The 22,026-nt window shown below is 36.7% G+C and overlaps 1 long non-coding RNA gene across 2 annotated transcripts in view; it reads right to left on the bottom strand.

The window, feature by feature from the left end:
- Positions 1-19,188: 19,188 nt before the first annotated feature.
- LOC139706511 (uncharacterized) overlaps positions 19,189-22,026 on the bottom strand; it is a 30,893-nt gene continuing 28,055 nt past the window's right edge. For both annotated transcript variants that reach the window (XR_011708133.1, XR_011708132.1), the window contains exon 3: positions 19,189-19,620. This is a non-coding gene — a long non-coding RNA (uncharacterized lncRNA). The remainder of the gene's footprint in view (positions 19,621-22,026) is intronic.

Below are 22,026 nucleotides of genomic sequence, written 5' to 3'. Positions count from 1 at the left end.
TGGTAAGAAATTGTTCCCAATTAGTAGGCTCTCTATTCACTTCACAGATTGTTTCTTTTGCTGAGAAGAAGCTCTTTAGTTTGAATCCATCCATTTTTTGATTCTTGATAATAACTCTTGCACTTTAGGAGTTGTATTGAGGAAGTTGGGGCCTAATCCCATATGATGGAGATTAGAGCCTACTTTTTCTCCTAATAGATGCAGGGTCTCTGGTTTAATTCCTAAGTTCTTGATCCATTTTAAGTTGAGTTTTGTGCATGGTGAGAGATAGAGGTTTAATTTCATTTTGTTGCCTATGGATTTCCAATTTTCCCAGCACCATCTTTTCTTCAATGTACATTTTGTCACCTTTGTCAAATACAAGATAACTGTAATTATGTGGGTTAGTCTCTGTGTCCTCTATTTTATACCGTTGGTCTACAGGTCTATTTTGGTGCCAATACCATGCTGGTTTTGTTACTATTGCTCTGCAGTATTGTTTAAGGTCTGGTATAGTGATGCCATCTGCTTCACTCTTCCTGCTAAGCGTTGCTTTTGCTATTCTGGGTTTCTTATTTTTCCAGATGAATTTCATGATTGCTTTTTCTATTTCTATGAGGAATGTCATTCAGATTTTGATTGAAATTGCATTAAATCTGTATAGTGCTTTTGGTAGTATGGTCATTTTGAAAATATTAATTCTGCCTAACCAAGAACAAGGTAGATCTTTCCATCTTCTAATGTCCTCTTTAATTTCTTTCTTTAGCATTCTGTAGTTTTCATTGTAGAAGTCTTTCACCTCTTTTTTAGGTTTATTCCTAAGTATTTTAATTTTTTGAAGCAATTATAAGTGGGGTAGGTATGCTTGATTCCCTTTCAGAGGATTTGTCACTGATATAAGAAATGCCTTTGATTTATGGGTATTGATTTTGTTTAATGTTAATCTTTTCCTCATGCTCTTCCTCCCTGTTCTGTTCTTAGTTGCTCTCTTTATATCAAAGAAGACATTTGGCATTTGTTTTTTAAGGATTGGCTAGCTTCGCTTAGCATAATTTACTCTAATGCCATCCATTTCCCTGCAAATTCTATGATTTTGTCATTTTTTTATTGCTGCGTAGTACTCCATTGTGTATAGATGCCACATTTTTTTTATCCATTCATCTATTGAAGGGCATCTAGGTTGGTTCCACAGTCTAGCTATTGTGAATTGTGCCGCTATGATCATTGATGTGGCAGTATCCCTATAGTACGCTCTTTTAAGATCCTCAGGGAATAGTCCGAGGAGGGCGATAGCTGGGTCAAATGGTGGATCCATTCCCAGCTTTCCTAGGAATCTCCATACTGCTTTCCAAATTGGCCTTACCAATTTGCAGTCCCACCAGCAGTGTACAAGTGTACCCTTTTCCCCACATCCTCGCCAACACTTATTGTTGTTTGACTTCATAATGGCTGCCAATCTTACTGGAGTGAGATGGTATCTTAGGGTGGTTTTGATTTGCATTTCTCTGACTGCTAGAGATGGTGAGCATTTTTTCATGTACTTGTTGATTGATTGTATGTCCTCCTCTGTGAAGTGTCTGTTCAGGTCCTTGGCCCATTTGTTGATTGGGTTACTTGTTATCTTATTGTTTAATTTTTTGAGTTCTTTGTATATTCTGGATATTAGGGCTCTATCTGAAGTGTGAGGGGTAAAAATTTGTTCCCAGGATGTAGGCTCTCTATTTACCTCTCTTATTGTTTCTCTTGCTGAGAAAAAACTTTTTAGTTTAAGTAAGTCCCATTTGTTGATTCTTGTTATTAACTCTTGGGCTATGGGCATCCTATTAAGGAATTTGGAGCCAGACCCCACAGTATGTAGATCGTAGCCAACTTTTTCTTCTATCAGACACAGTGTCTCTGATTTGATATCTAGCTCCTTGATCCATTTTGAGTTAACTTTTGTGCATGGCGAGAGAAAGGGATTCAGTTTCATTTTGTTGCATATGGATTTCCAATTTTCCCAGCACCATTTGTTGAAGATGCTATCCTTCCTCCATTGCATGCTTTTAGCCCCTTTATCAAATATAAGAAAGTTGTAATTTTGTGGGTTGGTTTCTGTGTCCTCTATTCTGTACCATTGGTCCACCTGCCTGTTTTGGTACCAGTACCATGCTGTTTTTGTTACTATTGCTCTGTAGTACAGTTTGAACTCTGGTATCGCTATACCTCCAGATTCACACTTCCTGCTTAGAATTGCTTTTGCTATTCTGGGTCTTTTGTTTTTCCATATGAATTTCATGATTGCTTTATCTATTTCTACAAGAAATGCCGTTGGGATTTTAATTGGCATCGCATTGAACCTGTAAAGAACTTTGGGTAATATCGCCATTTTGATGATGTTAGTTCTGCCTATCCATGAACAGGGTACATTTTTCCATCTTCTAAGATCTTCTTCTATCTCTCTCTTTAGGATTCTGTAGTTTTCATTGTATAAATCTTTCACCTCTTTTGTTAGGTTGATTCCCAGGTATTTTATTTTCTTTGAGGATATTGTGAATGGAGTGGTTTTCCTCATTTCCATTTCAGAAGTTTTGTTGCTGATATACAGGAATGCCTTTGATTTATGCGTGTTGATTTTATATCCTGCCACTTTGCTGAATTCATTTATTAACTCTAGCAGTTTCTTTGTAGACCCTTTTGGGTCTGTTAAATATATTATCATGTCATCCGCAAATAGCGATAATTTAAGTTCTTCTTTTCCTATTTTTATGCCTTTAATTTCTTTTGTGTGTCTAATTGCTCTGGCTAGTATTTCAAGAACTAAATTGAATAGAAGTGGTGATAGAGGGCATCCCTGTCTTGTTCCAGATTTTAGAGGGAATGCCTTCAGTTTTTCTCCATTTAGGATGATGCTAGCCTGAGGTTTAGCATATATAGCTTTTACAATGTTGAGGTAAGTTCCTGTTATCCCTAGTTTTTCTAGTGTTTTGAACATAAAGGGATGCTGTACTTTGTCAAATGCTTTTTCTGCATCTATTGAGATGATCATAAGGTTCTTGTCTTTAAGTCTATTGATGTGGTGAATAGTATTTATTGATTTCCATATATTGAACCAGCCTTGCATCCCAGGGATGAATCCTACTTGATCATGGTGCACAATTTTTTTTGACATGCTTTTGTATTCGATTCACCAGGATTTTATTGAGAATTTTCTTTTTTTTATGTGTCTTTGCCTGATTTTGGAATCAGGTTGATATTGGTCTCATAGAATGAGTTTGGAAGTACTCCCACTTTTTCTATTTCCTGAAATAAATTGAAGAGTATTGGTATTAGTTCTTCTTTAAAGGTCTGGTCCTGGGCTTTCTTGGTTGGTAGGCTTTTGATGGCATCTTCTGTTTCGTCGCTTGAATTTGATCTGTTTGAATTGTGTATATCATTCTGATTCAATTGGAGCAAATCATATGACTCTAGAAATTTGTTGATGCCTTTTACATTTTCTATTTTATTGGAGTACAAGTTTTCAAAATAATTTCTAATTATCTTCTGTATTTTTGTAGTGTCTATTGTGATATATCCTTTTTCATCACATATATTAATAGTTTCAGTTTTCTCTCCTTCTCTTCATTAGCATGGCTAAGTGTCTATCAGTTTTATTTATTTTTTTAAGAACCAACTTTTTGTTCTGTCAATTTTTCCAACTGTTTCTTTTGTTTCAATTTCATTGATTTCAGCTCTGATTTTAATTATTTCCTGTCTTCTATTGCTTTCGGTGTAGATTTGTTCTTCTTTTTCTAGGGCTTTCAGATGTAATGTTAAGTCATTTATTTGTTGACTTTTTTCTCCTTTTAAGGAATGAACTCCATGCAATAAACTTTCCTCTTAGTACTGCTTTTATAGTGTCCCAGAGATTTCAATATGTTGTTTCTGTGTTCTCATTCACCTCTAAAATTTTTTAAATCTCTTCCTTGATGTCTTCTGCAACCCATTGTTCATTCAGTAGCATATTATTCAGTCTCCAGGTGTTGGAGTGGCTTTTATTTCTTATTTTATCTTTGATTTCTAATTTTATTCCATTATGATCTGATAAGATGCAGGGTTGTATCTCTACCTTTTTTTATATTTGCTAAGAGTTGCTTTATGGTCTATTTTAGAGAAGGATCCATGTGCTACTGAGAAGAAAGTGTATTCTCTTGTTGAAGGATGAGGTATTCTATATATGTCAGTTATTGATTGTGTTATCTAGTTCTATAGTTTCTTTGTTCAGCTTTTGTTTGGAATATCTATCCAGTGGTGAAAGAGGTATGTTAAAGTCACCTAAAATTATTGTGTTGTGGTCAATTTGACTCTTGAACTTGAAAAGAGTTTGTTTTATGAAATAAATGCTCCATTGTTTGGGGCATATATATTTGTAATTGTTAAGTATTGTTGGTGTATGGTTCCCTTGAGCAATATGTAGTGTCCTTCTTTATTCCTTTTGATTAGCTTTAGCTTGAAGTCTACTTAATTTGATATGAGGATAGAAACTCCTGCTTGTTTCTGAAGTCCATGTGAGTGGTATGATTTTCCCCAACCTTTTACCTTCAGTCTGTGTATGTCTTTTCCTATGAGATGAGTCTTGGAGGCAGCATATTGTTGGGTCTTTTTTTTTTTTTTTTTTTTAATCCAATCTGCTAGTCTATGTTGTTTGATCAGTGAGTTTTGGCCATTAACATTCAGGTTTATTATTAAGACATGATTTGTATTCCCAGCCATTTTTATTTATTTTTGGTATTTAACTTGACTTGGTTTCTCCTCTGATTATTTTTTTACTTTAGTGTAATCTCTCCCTCTGATAATTTTCATTGTTGTTTTTCATTTCTTCTTTATGGAGTATTTTGCTGAGGATGTTCTCTAGTTCAGACTTTCTAGTTGTAAATTGTTTTAACTTTTGTTTATCATGGAAGATTTTTATTTTATCATCAAATCTAAAGCTTAATTTTGCTGGACATAAGATTCTTGGTTGGCATCCATTTTCTTTCAGAGTTTTGTATATATTGTTCCATGATCTCCTGGCTTTGAGAGTCTGGGTTGAAAAATCTGCTGAGATACAAAATGGTCTCCCCCTCTATGTGATCTGATTCCTCTCTCTCATGGCTTTTAAGATTCTATCCTTATTCTGTCTCTCACCATGCACAAAACTCAACTCAAAATGGATCAAGGACTTAGGAATAAAATCAGAGACCCTGCATCTAATAGAAGAAAAATAGGCCCTAATCTTCATCATGTGGGATTAGGCCCCAACTTCCTTAATAAGACTCCTATGGCATAAAAATTAAAATCAAGAATCAGTAAATGTGATGGATTCAAACTAAAAAGTTTCTTCTCAGCAAAAGAAACAATCTGTGAGGTGTATAGAGAGACTACATCTTGGGAGCAAATTTTTACCCCTCACACATCAGATAGAGCACTAATCTCTAGGGTATATAAGGACCTCAAAAAGCTAAGCACCAAAAAAAAAAAAACAAAAAAAAAAAACAAAAACCAAATAACCTAATCAATAAATGGACCAAGGACCTGAACAGACACTTCTCAGAAAATGATATATAATCAATCAACAAATATATGAAAAAGTGTTCATTATCACTAGCAATTAGAGAAATGCAAATCAAAACCACCAGAAGATTTCATCTCACTGTTGTCAGAATGTCAAGACAAACAACAATAAGTGTTGGCAAGGATGGGGGAAAAAGACACACTCATACACTGCTGGTGGGACTGCAAATTGATGCAGCCAATATGGAAAGCAGTATGGAGATTTCTTGGAAAATTGGGAATGGAACCACCATTTGACCCAGCTATCCCTCTCCTTGGTCTATACCCAAAGGACTTAAAAAGAGCATACTAAAGGGACACAGTCACATCAATATTTATAGCAACACAATTCACAATAGCTAAACTGTGGAACCAACCTAGATGCCCTTCAATAGATGTATGGATAAAAAAAATGTGGCATATATACATTGAGAATAGAATATTACTCAGCAGTAAAAGAGAATAAAATTATGGCATTTTCAGGTAACTGGATGGAGTTAGAGAAGATAATGCTAAGTAAAGTTAACCAATCCCAAATAACCAAATGTTGAATGTTTTCTTTGTTATAAGGAGGCTGATTCATAGTGGGATAGGGAGAGGGAGCATGGGAAGAATAGATGAACTCTAGATAGGGCAGAGGGTTTGGAGGGAAAGGGAGGCAACATGGGTTATAAATGATGATTAAATGTGATGAACATTATTATCCAAAGTACAGGTATGAAGACACAAATTGGTGTGAATATACTTTGTATACAACCAGAGACATGAAAAATTGTGTTCTATATGTGTAATAAGAATTGTAATGCATTCTGCTGATATATATATATATATATATATATATATATATATATATATATATATATATATATATTCCTATCCTTATGCTGTATGCTAGGTATTTTCATTATAATGTGACTTAGTGTAGATCTGTTGTAATTTTGTACATTTAGTGTCCTGTAAGCCTCTTGTATTTCGTTTTCCAACTTATTCTTCATGCTTGGGAAATTTTCTGCTATTATCTCATTGAAGAGATTGTGCATTCCTTTGGTTTGAAAGTCTGTGCCTTCCTCTGTCCCAAAAACTCTTAGAGTTGGTTTTTTGTTGCTGTCCCATAATTCTTGGATGTTCTGTTCATGGTTTCTTACTATCTTCACTGTATAGTCAACTTTATTTTCCAGATTGTGTACTTTGTCTTCATTATCTGATGTTCTTTTTTCCAAGTGATCTAGTCTGTTGGTTATGCTTTCTGTTGAGTTTTTTATTTGGTTTATTATATCCTTCATTTCAAGGATTTCTGACTTTTTTTTTTCAGAGTCTCTATCTCTTTCTTGAAGTAATCTTTTACTACCTGTTTTTGCTCTCTTATCTCTTTGTTGGAGTGATCAATTTTTGCCTGTGTTTGCTTATTTCTGTCATTCAATAATTCACAGATCATTTTAATTATGAACCTTCTGAATGCCTTCTCTAACATTTCATCAACTTCGCTGTCCATGGGTTCTGTTATTATAGTGTCCTGGTTTGTTTGGGGCACTTTCCACCCTTGTTTTTTCATGATGTCTATGTGTCTTCCTTTCTTGCAGTGTGGATCTGAGATATTACAGTTTCTACCCTATGTTCTTGTAGTACCCGTGCAGATTGTACCTCACCTTGATGTTGGGCTTCCAAACCCTGCTGGTGTCCCTCAATGTATGCTACTACATACAACTAAAGGTGGTGGCGGCAATAGCCAAGGTAACTCAAGATAATAATGGAGGTGCCCCAAGATGGATGCAATGTCTTACAGAGATGGGGTTGAAAGGGTGGGCCTCACACTCCCTTTGGGATGCCTGTTCTGAGATGCAATTGCTTCTAAGCCCTGTCTGTTGTCAAAAAGGTAGGGGCAACTGTGTGGGGAGGTCTATGGCAATGACTGCAGTGACCCAAGACGATTAGGCTTGGGTTCCCAGGTGTGTGAGGGGTTGCGGGGAACTTGGACTTACCCTGGGCCTGGGTTCTGTGTATATTGGTGTGGGTGGATCTGGGTCAAGCCTAGGCTCCTGTGGTGGTCTGCTGGTCTTAAGAGGTGGTTCTGTTCCAGAGCCTGAGCTCCAAGGGGTGTCTGTCAGTTGTAGGATGGCCCCAGGCCTACTGTGGATCTGGGTCCCAGGCAGGTTGGTGTTGGCAGATCTCATCATGTAGGAATCTTTAATATACAACTTAATATTTTAAATTTCTGGGAAGGTATACAGTATCTTTGTGTCCCAAACTTACTTGACCATGGAGTTCTTTTGCCATTGAGCACTAATTAATATCAAGTTGATAAAATGTGTACTAAAATCCTAAATGTTTAGGATACCCCTTGCTCTCTTTTTATATTCAAAATATTTATATTAATTAGCATTTTTCAATTATCAATTTTTGCCATATTAAGAGAAAGAAAAGTTGACTGTTGTTTTAGTTTAGGTCATGCTGTAGGAATATATCACCCCTAAATCTTAGTGGTTTAATACAACATTTTCTTGTGTAAAAGATGTTCTGAATTTAGATGCTGTCTTTCAAATACTGACCTAATAACTAGACTGAATTTTTCTTATTTTGGGGAGCAGATAGAATGATTGGTGAGCCATGCTATCTCTACCACAACTGTATTGCAACAGTAAGGATTATGTTGTTCAATAGGTTGGTTGCCCTTCAGTTTTATTTTGATAAATACATAACAAGCTACATGTTTTTACCTGTCTTCAAAAGTTTTCATTTGCTTTTTATAATTTTGTAAATTAATCATTGGAAAGAATTAATAGGCTCTGTTTAATCTGTTCTTTGTATATATATTGTTTTTCCCATTCTACTTTCAGATATTTTGTTCAAGTTTTAAAATATTCTATCCATACTGTGAACAAATATGTTGAGTTTTTAATCAAGTTTCGATTTTTTCTAAATATATTTTATTGGGCTGGGGATGTGGCTCAAGTGGTAGCGAGCTCGCCTGGCATGCGTGCGGCCCGGGTTCGATTCTCAGCACCACATACAAACAAAGATGTTGTGTCCACCGAAAACTGAAAAATAAATATTTTATATATATATACATATATATATGTATATATATATATATATATATATATATATATATATATATATATACATATATATATGTATATATATACATATATATGTATATATATATACATATATATATATACGTATGTATATATATACACACACATATATATATAATTAATTTATTACAAATTAATTCATTACAATTAATGTGCTCCATATCTTGATTGTTGTGAACTGTACTGCAAGGAGCACGCAAGTGCGCATGTCTCATTGACATACTGATTTTTAGTTCCTTTCCAGATTTTCAATTCCTGGACATAAACTCAGCAGTGGGATTTCTGGGTTATATAGTAATTCTATTTCTAGTTTTTTTGAGGGACCGCCATATTGTTTTCCATAAAGGCTGTACTGGCTTGCATTCTTACCAACAGTGTCTGAGAGTTTCTCTTTCTCTGCATTCTTACACACACACACACACACACACACACACACACACACACATATGTGTGTGTGTGTGGTGTTTCATAATAGCTGTTCTAACTGTAGTGAGGTGATCTCATTGTGGTTTTGATTTGCATTCTCCTGATGATAGGTGATGTTGAGCATTGTTCAGATTCTTCCTGGTCACTTGTACATCCTCTTTTGAGAAAGATTGTTTACCTGGTTTTTAATCAGTTAATGAGGATGATGACAATGACATTGATGATGATTTTGCTTTTGAGTTATTTGAGTTCCTTAATGTTTTAGTCAGCTTTGTTGCTGATGTGACTAAGGGACCCAGCCAGTTGTAGAGGGACACAACCAGTTGTAGAGGAAGAAAAGTTTATTTGAGGGTTTTCTGTTTCAGAGGTGTTAGTCCATAGAAGGCTGGCTCCATTTTTCTGGGCTCAAGGTGAAGCAGGAGGACATCATGGTAGGAGAGTATGGTGGAGGGAAGCAGCTCACATCATGATCAGAAAGCAGAGAGAAAGAAAAACACCACTCTCCAGATACAAAATATATACCCCAAAGCCATGCCCTCAATGAACCACTTCCTCCAGCCACAACCCACCTGCCTCCAGTTACCATCAATTTAATTAATCCCCATGAGGGATTAACTCACTGATCAGGTTAAGGCTATAACCCAATCATTTTTTCCTCTAAACTTTCTTGCATTGTCTCACATGTGAGCTTTTGGGGGACACCTCATATCCAAATCATAACACTTAAATATTCTGGAAATTCAACCCTTGTTAGATGAATAGTTTTAAAATATTTTCTTTCATTCTGTAGATTGTTTCTTCATTTTGTTGATTGTTTTCTTTGCTGTATGGTAGCATTTTAGTTGGTTGTAATCCCATTCAATTTTCACTTTGGTTGCCTGTGCTTTTAGGATCATATTCCCATAATCTTTGCCCAGACCAATTTCCTGAAGTATTTCTCTTATATTTTTTTCTAGTGGTTTCATAGTTTGGGGTCTTAATATTTAAGTTTTTGATATACTTTCAGTTGATTTTGATATGTGGTGAGTTTGTTTCTTTTGCACATAGATCCAGTTTTCTCAGCACCATTTATTAAAGAAACTTTCCTTTTGCCAGTGTATGTTCTTGCTGCCTTTGTCAAAAATCAGTTGACTATAAATATGACTTTATTTCTGAGTTCTCTCTTCTGTTTCATTGTTTCTTTTTCACATGATTGTCAGTACTATGATGATTTCATTACTATAGCTTGGTAGTATATTTCAAAATCAGTAATTGTAATGCCTCCAGGTTTGTTCTTTTTTTGATCAGAATTGCTTTGGCTAGCTGGGGTCTTTTGTGGTTTTGTAGAAAATTTTTAAAAAATATGTATTTAGTTGTAGATGGACAGAATATCTTTATTTATTTATTTTTATGTGGTTTGAGGATCAAACTCAGTGTCACACACATGCAAGGCAAGTGTTCTACTACTGAGCTACAGCTACAGCCTGGTTTCATACAAATTTAAGGAGTTTTTCCCTTTCTGTAATTGGTATTTTGATAGATATTACACTGAATCTTTAGATTGCTTTGGGTTGTATGGACATATAAAATGTTAATTTTTCCAATTTATGAACATAGGATGTATTTTCATTCTTTTGTGTGTCTTCTTTAATTTCTTTTAACATTATTTTGTAAATTTCACTACATAAACTTTATTTGTTAAATTTTGAATGCATCAATGTATTCCTAAGCTTAATTTTTTTTAAGTTATTGTGGTTGGGATACTTGATTTCTTTGAAATTTTGTGATTGATGTATTAAAAAAATGATATATTTTGTTGATTTTTGTATCCCATAACCTTACTGAATTTATTAATTATGATGTGGTTTTGTTGTGAGTGTGTGTGTGTGTGTGTAATCTTTAGGTTTTTCTATATAAAATCATGTTGTCTGTAAACAGGGATAATTTGACTTTCTTCTTTCCTATTTGAATGCCCTCTAAACCTTTTTCTTGGTTTGTTGCTCTGGAAAAGTACTCCCCATATTATATTGAACAGGATCAGTGAAAGTGTACATTCTTATTTTTTATTTTAGAGGAAATGATTTCAACTTTTCCCCATTTAATATGATGTTGGCTGTTAGTTTGTAATAGATAACCTTTATTGTCTTGAGGTACATTCCCTCAATACCTAATTTTTTTTAATCATGAAAGGATATTGAACTTATCAAATGCATCTATTGAGATGTAGATTTTGTCCTTCATTCTGTTGTATTACATTTATTTGATGTTGAACTGACCTTGCATCCCTGTAATAAATCCCACTTGATAATGTTGTATCATTTTTTGTATTTTTGCTGTTAGATTTGATTTGCTAGTATTTTGTTGAGAATTTTTGCATCTATGTTCATTAGGGATATTGGTCTATAGTTTACTTTTTTTGTTGTGTCCTTGTCTGCTTTTGGAATAAAAGTAATGCTGGCCTCAGTATAGGTTCACTGATTGATCTGGAGAAAGTACACCCAACTGTGGGTGTGGGACCCCTATCAGTGTCTGAAGTCTACATGGAAGCTGGGCTGTACCTATGGGTCAAGACAAGGCACCTGTCAGTGTTTGGGGCTCTATGGATTACTTCTCTGGGTCTCAGGGGCTGACCTGCTCAAGAAAATGTGACTAGCTGCTGACTAAAGCCTGTGGCCATTGGTCAATGCCACCTGACTGCTTCTCAGGGCCTCAGCAGGCTCAGCTTCTGAGAATGGGGTACTTAACTCCTTCTTGGGGCTGCAGAAGGATGGCTGGGTTATCTACCTACTTCCTGGGAGACTCTGCAGCCTGAATGGCTTAGGGTCAGCTGCCAAGGGGCTTCCCAGGGCCATGGGAGGGGGACAAGGCCACCTGGCTGGGTTGTGGTGGTAGATCACTGGTTCTTCTGGGAATAGGTGCCTGTTGTTTCACAGAATCCTGGGTGGGAGGATCTTAGGTACAGTAGGAGCCTGGGTAGGGCAGAGTACATCATGGACCTGGCTATTTCTCTGAGGCAGTGCAGTGGTGTGGTAACCTAGCAAAACTCCAGATGGAGTGCAGGGCCTATATAGTGTTCTCCAGCAGCAGTGTTTCAGACATTCATAGGGTGAGTGTGGACTTTGGGGTGATTGCTGTTTACCCTTTCCCTGACAAAGCGTCTATTAGTTTGGGATTGATCTCAAGAGACTGAATGGTGAATCCCATGTGCTTAGATCTTTATCAGGCCATCATGAATCTCCATGCTCCACAATGTTTCTGTCCGTTCCCCCTGTACTCTGGTTCTGTGCCTCCTCAAGCACATTTGTCAAATAGCTGCTGTCGTCCCTTTATTTAGGTCCTTTGCTGTGGAGGAAAGCACACCAGGCACCTCCAGTCAGCCATCTTGCTGACCTCACTAACATTTCTGTGCTTGTTGGCATCTTGTTTACCTATCAGTATCATTCATTTCAGTACCTTTTCCCTTTGTGTCCATGTGGTTAATTTGTGTCTAGACAAAAAAGAGCCCTGTTTTTTTTTTTTTTTTTTTTTTTTTTTTTTTTAATCAGAAGTGCTGTATTTTGCACAATTATTTCCCAGAAGAAAAATGAGACATCTTTTCTGATTTTGTTACCACTGATGGAATCTCTGTTGGTGAGTCAGTTGGTGAGATCTTGTCTTTGTTGTCAAGAAGATAGTACAAAGGATATGAACCCTGAGAGCAGTGAACATACCATTCTGTGATGCCTGCTCTACAATTGCTATTAATTTTTTTTTGAGTATCACATTTACTCACACTTATTCAAATGTTAAAAAAGACTCAACTATTACTCCTGCTCTTAGGTTTCATCCAGCTGAGTTTGAACACTTTATTGGAAAGAGAAGAACTGCTTAACCTGGTATAGACCAAGGCTAATAGATATTGAGGTAAGGAAGGGAGGAGTTCTTTATACTGATTTCTTAACATTTCCCAAAGTGATTTGGGCTTAACCTGATCCACTAAGGTAGTTTTTTTTTTTTTAATCATATTGCTATGAGAAAATGTCCAGGAAAGAGCAGTGGCCATAGGTAAACTCTGTATTTCTCCCCCCTCGCCCCCCCCCCCCTTTTTTAAAGCTCTTTCTTCCCAAAGTCTCCCAAACAGGTATGGCATTTGCCAATTTATGAATGAGCAAGTACTGAGTTTCAGATATACTAAGCCCCTGTTGGTAGTATTTTCTCCTGGCCTTGTGAATTCAGTGTTTTATAAAAATAATTTACCCTGCAAAAAAAAGTTGGGGTTCCAGGTTTAGAGTGCAGGGGAAAAAATATTTTATCTTTCACTTTCCACAGTTCTTAGTGGGGACAGACCCCTGTAACAAAAGGCAAATTTACAAGAGAAAAACAAACAGAAGATTAATAAGATGTATATCTCCATTATACACGGGATATAACTCAGGGAAATGAGTGAATCTCTCATTAGAGTTAAACCTTGAAGAGTTGTCTTAGACTTCAAGCTTAAATAGCATTGTTCTCTGAATGATGATGGTAATTATGATGGTATTATTCATCTTTCAACTGTTCAAGAGCGAGAAGTCCTTACAAAGGAGATTTCCTTTGTAGATACAAGCTTTCTTTACAAAAGCTTTTCACAGCTACTCCTCCATCTGCTGTTTCTCAAAATAAGCAGCTCAAAATATTTCTTATGTCAAAAAGGTATATTTGGGGGTAGCGTATTCTGGTCTTCTAGAGTCATATTTTGGGGTGCTGTCTTATGGACCACATCAAGAATTGTCATCCTTTTGGGCATTTAAAATAAAAAATTTTAAAACATTTGAATTAAATGAAAAATAATAATGCTAATTATAAAGATAAATAATAAATTAAAAAAAAACAGAAAAAGAAAAAAAATAATCTGTCCTTAACTGCCATCACTCTTCCACAGAAAAAATAATTGCTATTTTCATGTCTGTGAATAATATGGTCTTTTTTGAACTTCTTATACAGGTATAAATAGTTTTATCATAGTTATAATAATAGTATATAGACACATTCTATGTTTCCTTTCCTTTTTGCATTTTATAGACTCTTTTCCATGTTTTTTACATAGTCTTCATTTTTACTATTTTAGTGCACAGTACCAGTTACTGAGTTAAAATGATGGTTTAAGAATGTGTTGTAGCTAGGAGAAATGTATTCTTTTTAAAAAAAAAAAAATTTGTAGTTGTAGATGGACAGAATGCCTTTATTTTATTTGTTTATTTTTATGTGGTGCTGAGAATTGAACCCAGTGCCTCATGCATGCTAGGCAAGCTCCCTGCCACTGAGCTGCAGCCCCAGCACCAAGGAATGAATTCTTGAAGAAACATTTCCCCTTCTCTCTTTTTGTTTGACAGGGTTCTGGAATGTGTAGGTCATTCTTCTTGTCACCTAAGAATATGTGTTCACTCATTTTCTTATTGTCCCTCTTACTTAATATTTGAAATAATTTTTATATAGAAATACGAATAATATTTGAAATTTATTTGGAAAGAAATAATAAGTGAAAGAAGTGTTCTTGGGAGAGAATCTTTTTGGATAGCATTAAAGGTAGATTTTAAAAATTTTATCTGATGTTTCTTTCCAAATGAAAACAGAAGGACCTACCACTGTGTTTTCTTTTCTTTTTTAAAGTATTCTTTCTTTTTTATAACCTTTATTTTATTTATTTATTTTGATGTGGTGCTGAGGCTCAAACCCAGTGCCTCACACTTGCTAGGAAAGCACTCTACCACTAAGCCACAACCCCAGCTTTGTGTTTTCTTAATTGTAGAATTGTGCATATTTGTGTCTGTTGGACTTGATCAAATGATTCTGCAAGTGACTACCCATGCTTTGGACTGACTCATGGCAACATATGTACTTACTTAAACATGTTATTGGGTACTCTGCATTCAAATGGCCTGATGTGTAATATATGCTGCTCTTCTTCATGGTTTGCATATTAGAGATGATGCTTTCTCTCCCCCCTGCTGCTGCCGCCTCCTCTACCTGGGATTATGCAGATTCTGGTTTAAACCTCTTTATTCTTTTCTCCAAGTGCACAGCATGATGGGCTTCATTTCTGTGAGTAAAAGATAATGGATTTCAGCTTTCACCAGTGACATTTAGAAACTACATATCTTAAATGATGTGTGTGCCACTCAATAAAAACGGTCACCCTTTTCTAACAATGTGAAAATATAAATAACAACGAAGTACTATAGATATATAGAGGCTAAACCTTAAAATGAAGTGTATGTGTGGGGGGGTCCTAGTTATCTTAATAGAGCCAATTTTATGATTTTTTTCAAGCTGGATATGGAGGACAATTTTATATATAGTGGGTACTTGGGATGATTGGCAGTAAGGGTTTAATTTATTCTGTCACATATTCATGGTTGTAAAACATTCCAACAAATCAAAGCCACTATTTGAGAAACAGCAAAGATTAAAACGAGCATTGGATACCACAAACTTGAGTCCTTTCTGCCCTTTAATCTAAGTACCAAATTTATATTAAATAAGGCGAATTTTTCATTGATCAACACTTATTTTGCTGTCTCTGATGGATCATGTTTTTGATGCTCTTAGATGTAAGGGGGCTCAATTCCAAAATAACTAAGCACTTATCTTCTGTTTATAAAGATAGATATAGTGTGTGAAGGATGTGAAGACAGAGTTCTGATCAATCTCAGACTGTGGTCCAGAGAGGGAGCAGGGTGGCAGGAGAGGGCATATGGAGCAGGACATTTAAAAAGAGCAGGGTATTCTCTGAGCAATGATCTTGAGAAATTAGATTATTGAAACCTCATATCCTGGTGTTGTTTCTTGAAACAAGGAAATGTTTGCCTTATTCTCCTTTTCTACTAGCAGAGGATGGGAATCAGTTTCTTAGCTTTACTAGAGCACGTTTTCAAGAGCTCCTCCCTCCCATTCTGTCTCCTCTTTAAGAGGAAGAACATGCTTTCTGTTCCTGGCTCTAAACGCCCGGGGAGGACCCTTCCTCATTTCATATTCCTGAATCATCTGGGCCCTGGCACTTGGAGTATTGACTCGTGGTGCTGACATCTCCACCTCTGCATCATATGTCTTTCAAGTGTGAAGACTTTCCTGGTCAATACTGAATCAATTTGCTCTGGCAGTCTAATTGAATGCCTCCCTCAGACAAATGGGTCACCCGGGGAAAGGGTGAAACCTTGATATGCAGATCTGAATCAAAGCCCCAGAGAAAGCCATTTTGAATACCTATATTCCTCTTGAGAAGTAGCCCATGTAGCAAATGCAGTGCTCAGTACCATGAACATAAATCAGTCTATTTCCTTCTTTTGGTTGAATGCTATTCTGCTTGAACTTGATCTCTGCAGAGTGAGAGCAAGAGCAAGAGCAAGAATGTTTACATGCAGAGACCAAAACTCTAAAATTGTCCACAGGATAAAAAATTTCTTACATTAAAAATTTGGATATAAAGATCTCACTTCTTAAAGGGTACAGAATTTCCATTTAGCAGATTCTATTGATGCATTCAAATTATGGGACATTCTTAATATTCATAAACTTTAGCTTTTTTTTTTCTGAGTTGAGTTTGATTTTTCTGTGTTCCCTTAAGAGTTTATGAAGATAAAAGACAGGAGATCCTCAGGTGAGTGCTCAGAATTGTGTTGGCTTCTTTCCAATTCTAGCTTTTAGTCCTTCTACAGCCCCGTGTCCAGTTCACAGAAAGCCTGGGTAATCTTCTGGTATTTGAATCATAACCAAATTCTCATGTTTTCAAGGCCAATGCTTATCTCCCACCCCCACCGAGGATTGAACCCAGGGGCACACTTAACCACTGAGTCACATCCTCAGCCCTTTTTTGTGTTTTACTTAGAGACAGGGTCTCACTGAGTTGCTTAGGGTCTTGTTAAGTTGCTGAAGCTGGCTTTGAAATTGCCATCCTCCTGCCTCAGCCTCCAGAGCCCCTGGGATTATAGGCATGTACCACAGTGCTTGGCTACAGGGTTAAATATCAGTATCACTTTTCACAGTGGTATTTTGGGGACTTCTCCTTTTATTCACCTTTCACTTATGAAAGGAAATCAGAATATGTTACCCCAAAATATCACCCCAGATGTCTCTTTCTTCTAAAAGAAAGAACTGAAAACAAGTACAAGCATAAAGGAAAGACTGCCTGCATCTCCCAACCTTTGTTTTTTATTTTTATTTCTATTTATTTATTTGTTTGCTTGCTTATTTATTTATTTATTTTTGCCTAAAAGAAGAACATAAGTTGACGAGGGCAAAAATGGCCAGCCTTCCCTCTCTAGCAGGGAAGTCACAGGTTAACCACCAAAGACAGCTCTAGAACTTCATCAACCTGGAAATGGCACCAACTGCCTTTATCTACCTCCCTACAATTTGCTGCCCCTAGAGACTCAATGTCTTAAACTTCTCTAAAAATTTATTGTTTTTTGTTGAATATGATATGTAAGTTTGAATTTGAACCCCCTTTTGGTGAATTACTGATTCCCTAAGTGTAATAGACATGTTAATAAACATCTGCCTATTTTTCTATGGATAATCTATCTTTGTTACAGGAGTCCATCCCACCAATTAACCTAACTTGGGTAAAGGAAAATAATTTTCCCTTCTTTATAACATATGATGTGAATATATATGTGTATTATGCATTAGTTTCCCATTGTTATTATAACAAAATACCATTAACTTAGTGACTTAAAATAATTTTATTATTTTTCAATTCTGGAAGTCAGAAGTCAAAAATAGAAAGAGTCTCACTGGGTTAAAATCAAGGTGCCAGCAAGAAATAGTCCCCAAACACAGGCCCCCAAGGACCCACTCCCTTCTACTAGATCCTGGCTTCTCTACTTTCCACTACCTTTTAATTGTTCATTCAAAGTATGAATCACTCCAATGGATTAATCCACTGATGAAGTCAGAGTCCTTATGATTCAATCAATTCCCCAAAGCCCCACCTCTGAACATAGGTGCATTGGGGACCAAGCATTTAATCATAAGACTTTGGGAGACACTAGAGATCTAGACCATAACACTATCTCCAGGTTAAATGACTAACAACCTTAATTTTATATGCAATCTTAGTTCTCCTTTGCTATGTGTTCTAACACATCTATGAGTTCTGGGGACTAGGACATAGACATCTTTGGGAGACCTCTATTCTATTTCCCACACTGTGTGAAGTCTTTCAGCAGAATAATACATTGGCAAGAGGTCTAAGATCTGAAGTCAGACTGCCTGAGTCCTGATCCTCAGTTTTCTCATTGTATGATTTGGGGTAAGTTAATTACATTCTCTGCATATTGACATCAATATCTGTAAAAAGGGGATAATAAATTTGTGTCAGAGATTGAGATAGCGTAGATAAAATGTTCAGCATATGCTATGATGTAGGGTGATGTCCAACAAATGTTGACTTTTAGGGATGGGGATATAGCTCAGTTGGTAGAGTGCTTACCTTGCATACATGAGGCCTGGGTTCAATCCCTAGCACCACCAAAAAAAAAAAAAAAAAAAGTTGACTTTTATTATTTATAAAATATTAGGTACATGGGGCTTTGTGTTGCACAAAAAGTGTCACAGATATTATTTTGTTAGATTTCATACCACATTATGGCACTTGCTACTAATTAATCTCTAGTTTATTATGCAGTTATTTAAAAATAGTATGGTTTTATGAATGTTTTCTCTGACATGAGGAAGCTAATTCACAAAAGGGGGGGGCTAGGGAAGAGTAGAGGTACTTTGGACTAGACAGAGGAGAGTGAAGGGAGGAGAGGGGGCATGGGGGTAGAAATGATAATAGAATGAATTGGACATTATTACCCTATGTGCATATATGATTACATGACCTGTGTAACTCTACATTATGTACAACCAGAAAAATGAGAAGTGTATGATGTGTCAAAGTGCATTCTACTATTATGTATAACTAATTAGAACAAAAAAAATAATATGGCATAAAGTTAAAGGAAATTTGTGGGGGTGAGCACCATATTAATACCTCAACATAACTATTTAATTTTTTAAATACTTTTAAGCCTTTGCCTACATGCATTCTATAGTTATGGATGAGCATTTTGAGAATAAGTACAATGTTTTCATTCATTCTGTAGGCACTGGCTTGGTCATAGCTAGCATGCAATGAATGCTGATAAATGACTGAGTGAACTTAATGGCAGAGGTGAGGGCACAGTCTGGGAAGTGATAAGGCTTTTGCATTCTCTCACTCTTTTTGCTGCACTGAAAGTTCCTAGCAGGTCACTTGTCCTTGGTGTGTTAAAATCTCTACTCAGTGAGGATATAGTATCTTCCTAAAAGCTGCCTTGATCCCTTCAGTTATTGACTTAAGTCATGTGAAAGTAACAGAAAACTGACCTCAAAATGGCTAAAACAATAAGGTGTTTATCAGCTCATGTAACTGAGAACTCAGAGAGGTCGGTCAGGCTCAGGCCAGCAGTTCACAAATGCCCTCATTTTGTTTTATCTTCTCTGTTTTCATTCTGCTTGCTTTCTCCAAGGCTGGCTAGCCTCTCCTGTGGTCAGAAGACAGCTGGTCAGAAGACAGTTTCTAGGGGCTCCATGCTTCTTAGTTTCCATCCTACAGGATGAGAGAACAATGCTAGTAGCAGTCGCAGTGTGTTAGAAACCTCCAAGAAGCAGCTTTTCACATCCATTGGCCTAGACTCAGCCTCTGCCTTGCGGATCATACCTGAACAATCACAGTGGTCAAAGGAAAGCTTTGCTCTCGACTTTAGCAGTGTGGGTGTATGTGTGTGTGTGTTCAGTGTTTCCCCAAAGTTGCCAGATAAAATAGAGCATGGCCAAAGTACCCAAGCTGCACTGGGGAAGGGCGTTGTTCTGAGCAGGCCAACTCAGCAAACATGAAAATAGCTCAGTCCCTCTAAGAGTGTAAACAAAGGAACACTTCTGAGTAATGAAACCTGGCTGAGTTGAAGTCATAGTCTCTTACACTTATGTAAGCAGGTCCCTTTAATCATTCTTCTTGATCAATACCTTGTTAATTTATGATCATTTCCTAAAGATTTTAATGAAGAAATTTGCTTTTAAAGTTTCAAGCACGTCTTTTATTCATTTTCAAAGATTTATCAAACTATTGTTCTGAGCACTGGGGATTCAGAAGTGAACAAAACACAGCTCCCAAATTTAAGGGTTTTCCTAGTGAATAGAGCTCCTGAACTGCTGACGTCCTCAGTTTCAAAGGTAAATCCTTGTCAGAGTCTTCTTCTGACTGTAATTGGGTCAAGAAAGTCTTTATGTGTATACCTGATCAGAAGGAATTTACTTCCCTCAGAGGGATCAATGTTGGGGGACAGAACTGAGGCTCAAGTAGTCCAAAGGTAAGGTGCATAATCAATCACAGAGGTTGACACAATGTAAACTTTTCCTACTAAAGTTTTGAACATAGGGAGGTGGGACAGAGTGATTGAGACAGGGACACAGAATGGCATTGCAGACTGAAATGCTTTTCATGGGGGTCAGGTGTGAACTGCATTGAAAATGATTTGAAACCATGTGGTTGTGTCACAGTTCCTGACCTCTATTGGAAGGCCCTAGAGAGGAACCTGGGATCGAATCTGTCAATTAAAATCCTATTTTCTTTCCTAGAAGTAGGCCCTCTGGGTCATCCTGAGTGCTTCCACTGTTGATGAACTTCACCTTTAAACTGCTTTCTCTCTAAATAACTGCCTCCCTCGGGTGGAAGGTGTAGATCCCTTGATGTATATGAAATTTATTTAAGCAATGAAGCAACTTCCTTCAGGTCAGTGCAGGAAATCCCACAGGGTGAGGGTCTAGGCTGGAGGCAAAAACTACAGTTAAGCCAAGTTGCTTAAACGACATCCATTCATGAGGTAACCATTGCCTCTCAATTTTGTAATGTTTGAGTACTAGGAGAGCAAAGGAAGCCTAAGTACATTGAAATACATTTAGTGTTGTAGTTGCATAAAATAAAAAAAAAAAAAACTAAGATGGTCTACATTAGTGATACTATTCATCATTATTGTACGTGTCATAATGATATTTTCTGCTAGTTATTCAAATTAGTATTGCTTTGATATAACTGGATTAGTTTTGAGTTTTCCCTTCTGTTTTCCAGTATCCACAAATACCATTACAAGTTGGGTTCCCTTGAAGGGGGCCCATTAAAACCCTCTGTCCTGCCAAGTGCAAAGGAAGGTAAGAAAATGAGGGTAAAGAAGATAGGCCACCTTTATTCCTCATAAAGGCTCAGTTGTAGGATTATTTAATCAGATTTTGCCACCTAGCCATTGGCTATGCTGGACCAAAGCCCATTGTCTGTGGGTTGAGGAAGGGCTGGGGTGAGAGAAGGCAGCCAACTGCTCTCAGAGGGACACACGTGAACCAGGAATAAAAGGGAACTGAGCATGATCAGCCCATTCCTCTGGACTCATCAATCAGATGAGTCCCTTTCAGAGCATTATGCTCAGCAGGCTCCCTCCACATGGAACCCTTCATCAACAGCAGTATTCCTTTTGACTACATGTATATTTTTTTTCTGGATATTTGATACAGTTTAATCCTCTGTGTACTGACTTAACTACACTGTCATCTAAAACCACGATTGTGGATTCAAAATAGTTAGAGGGCTTCCTTTATTCTCTATCATTTGGTCTTCTACTCCTGCTTCTCCTCATACACAAAATCTTCCCCCTGACTTCAGTCTTCTTGTGGTGCTCTTCTACATTTATTTTAAATTACTTAATTATATCGGATTTCATGATTAATCTCAGCTTCTCATGTGTCAGTCACTTTTAATCCACAAGAAACCTAGGGGATAGGATTTATTCTCATGGATAGATACAGAAACTCTCAAATAGGGTAATTTATCCCAGATTGAAGAGACAGTAGTGAAAACAGGATAAGAACCTGTGTCCCTTCATTCCAAAAGGCTACTCTGGGGCTGTGGCTGAGAGAGGCTGTTGTAACTTCAAGTACCCATCTCTCCAGTTTGGGCAGAATCGAA

The sequence above is a fragment of the Marmota flaviventris genome, chromosome 7 (genome assembly GCF_047511675.1).
Source record: "Marmota flaviventris isolate mMarFla1 chromosome 7, mMarFla1.hap1, whole genome shotgun sequence".
NCBI lineage: Eukaryota > Metazoa > Chordata > Mammalia > Rodentia > Sciuridae > Marmota > Marmota flaviventris.
The sequence above is the reverse complement of the archived record's forward strand: the minus strand, read 5'-3'. Positions and strand labels throughout refer to the sequence as shown.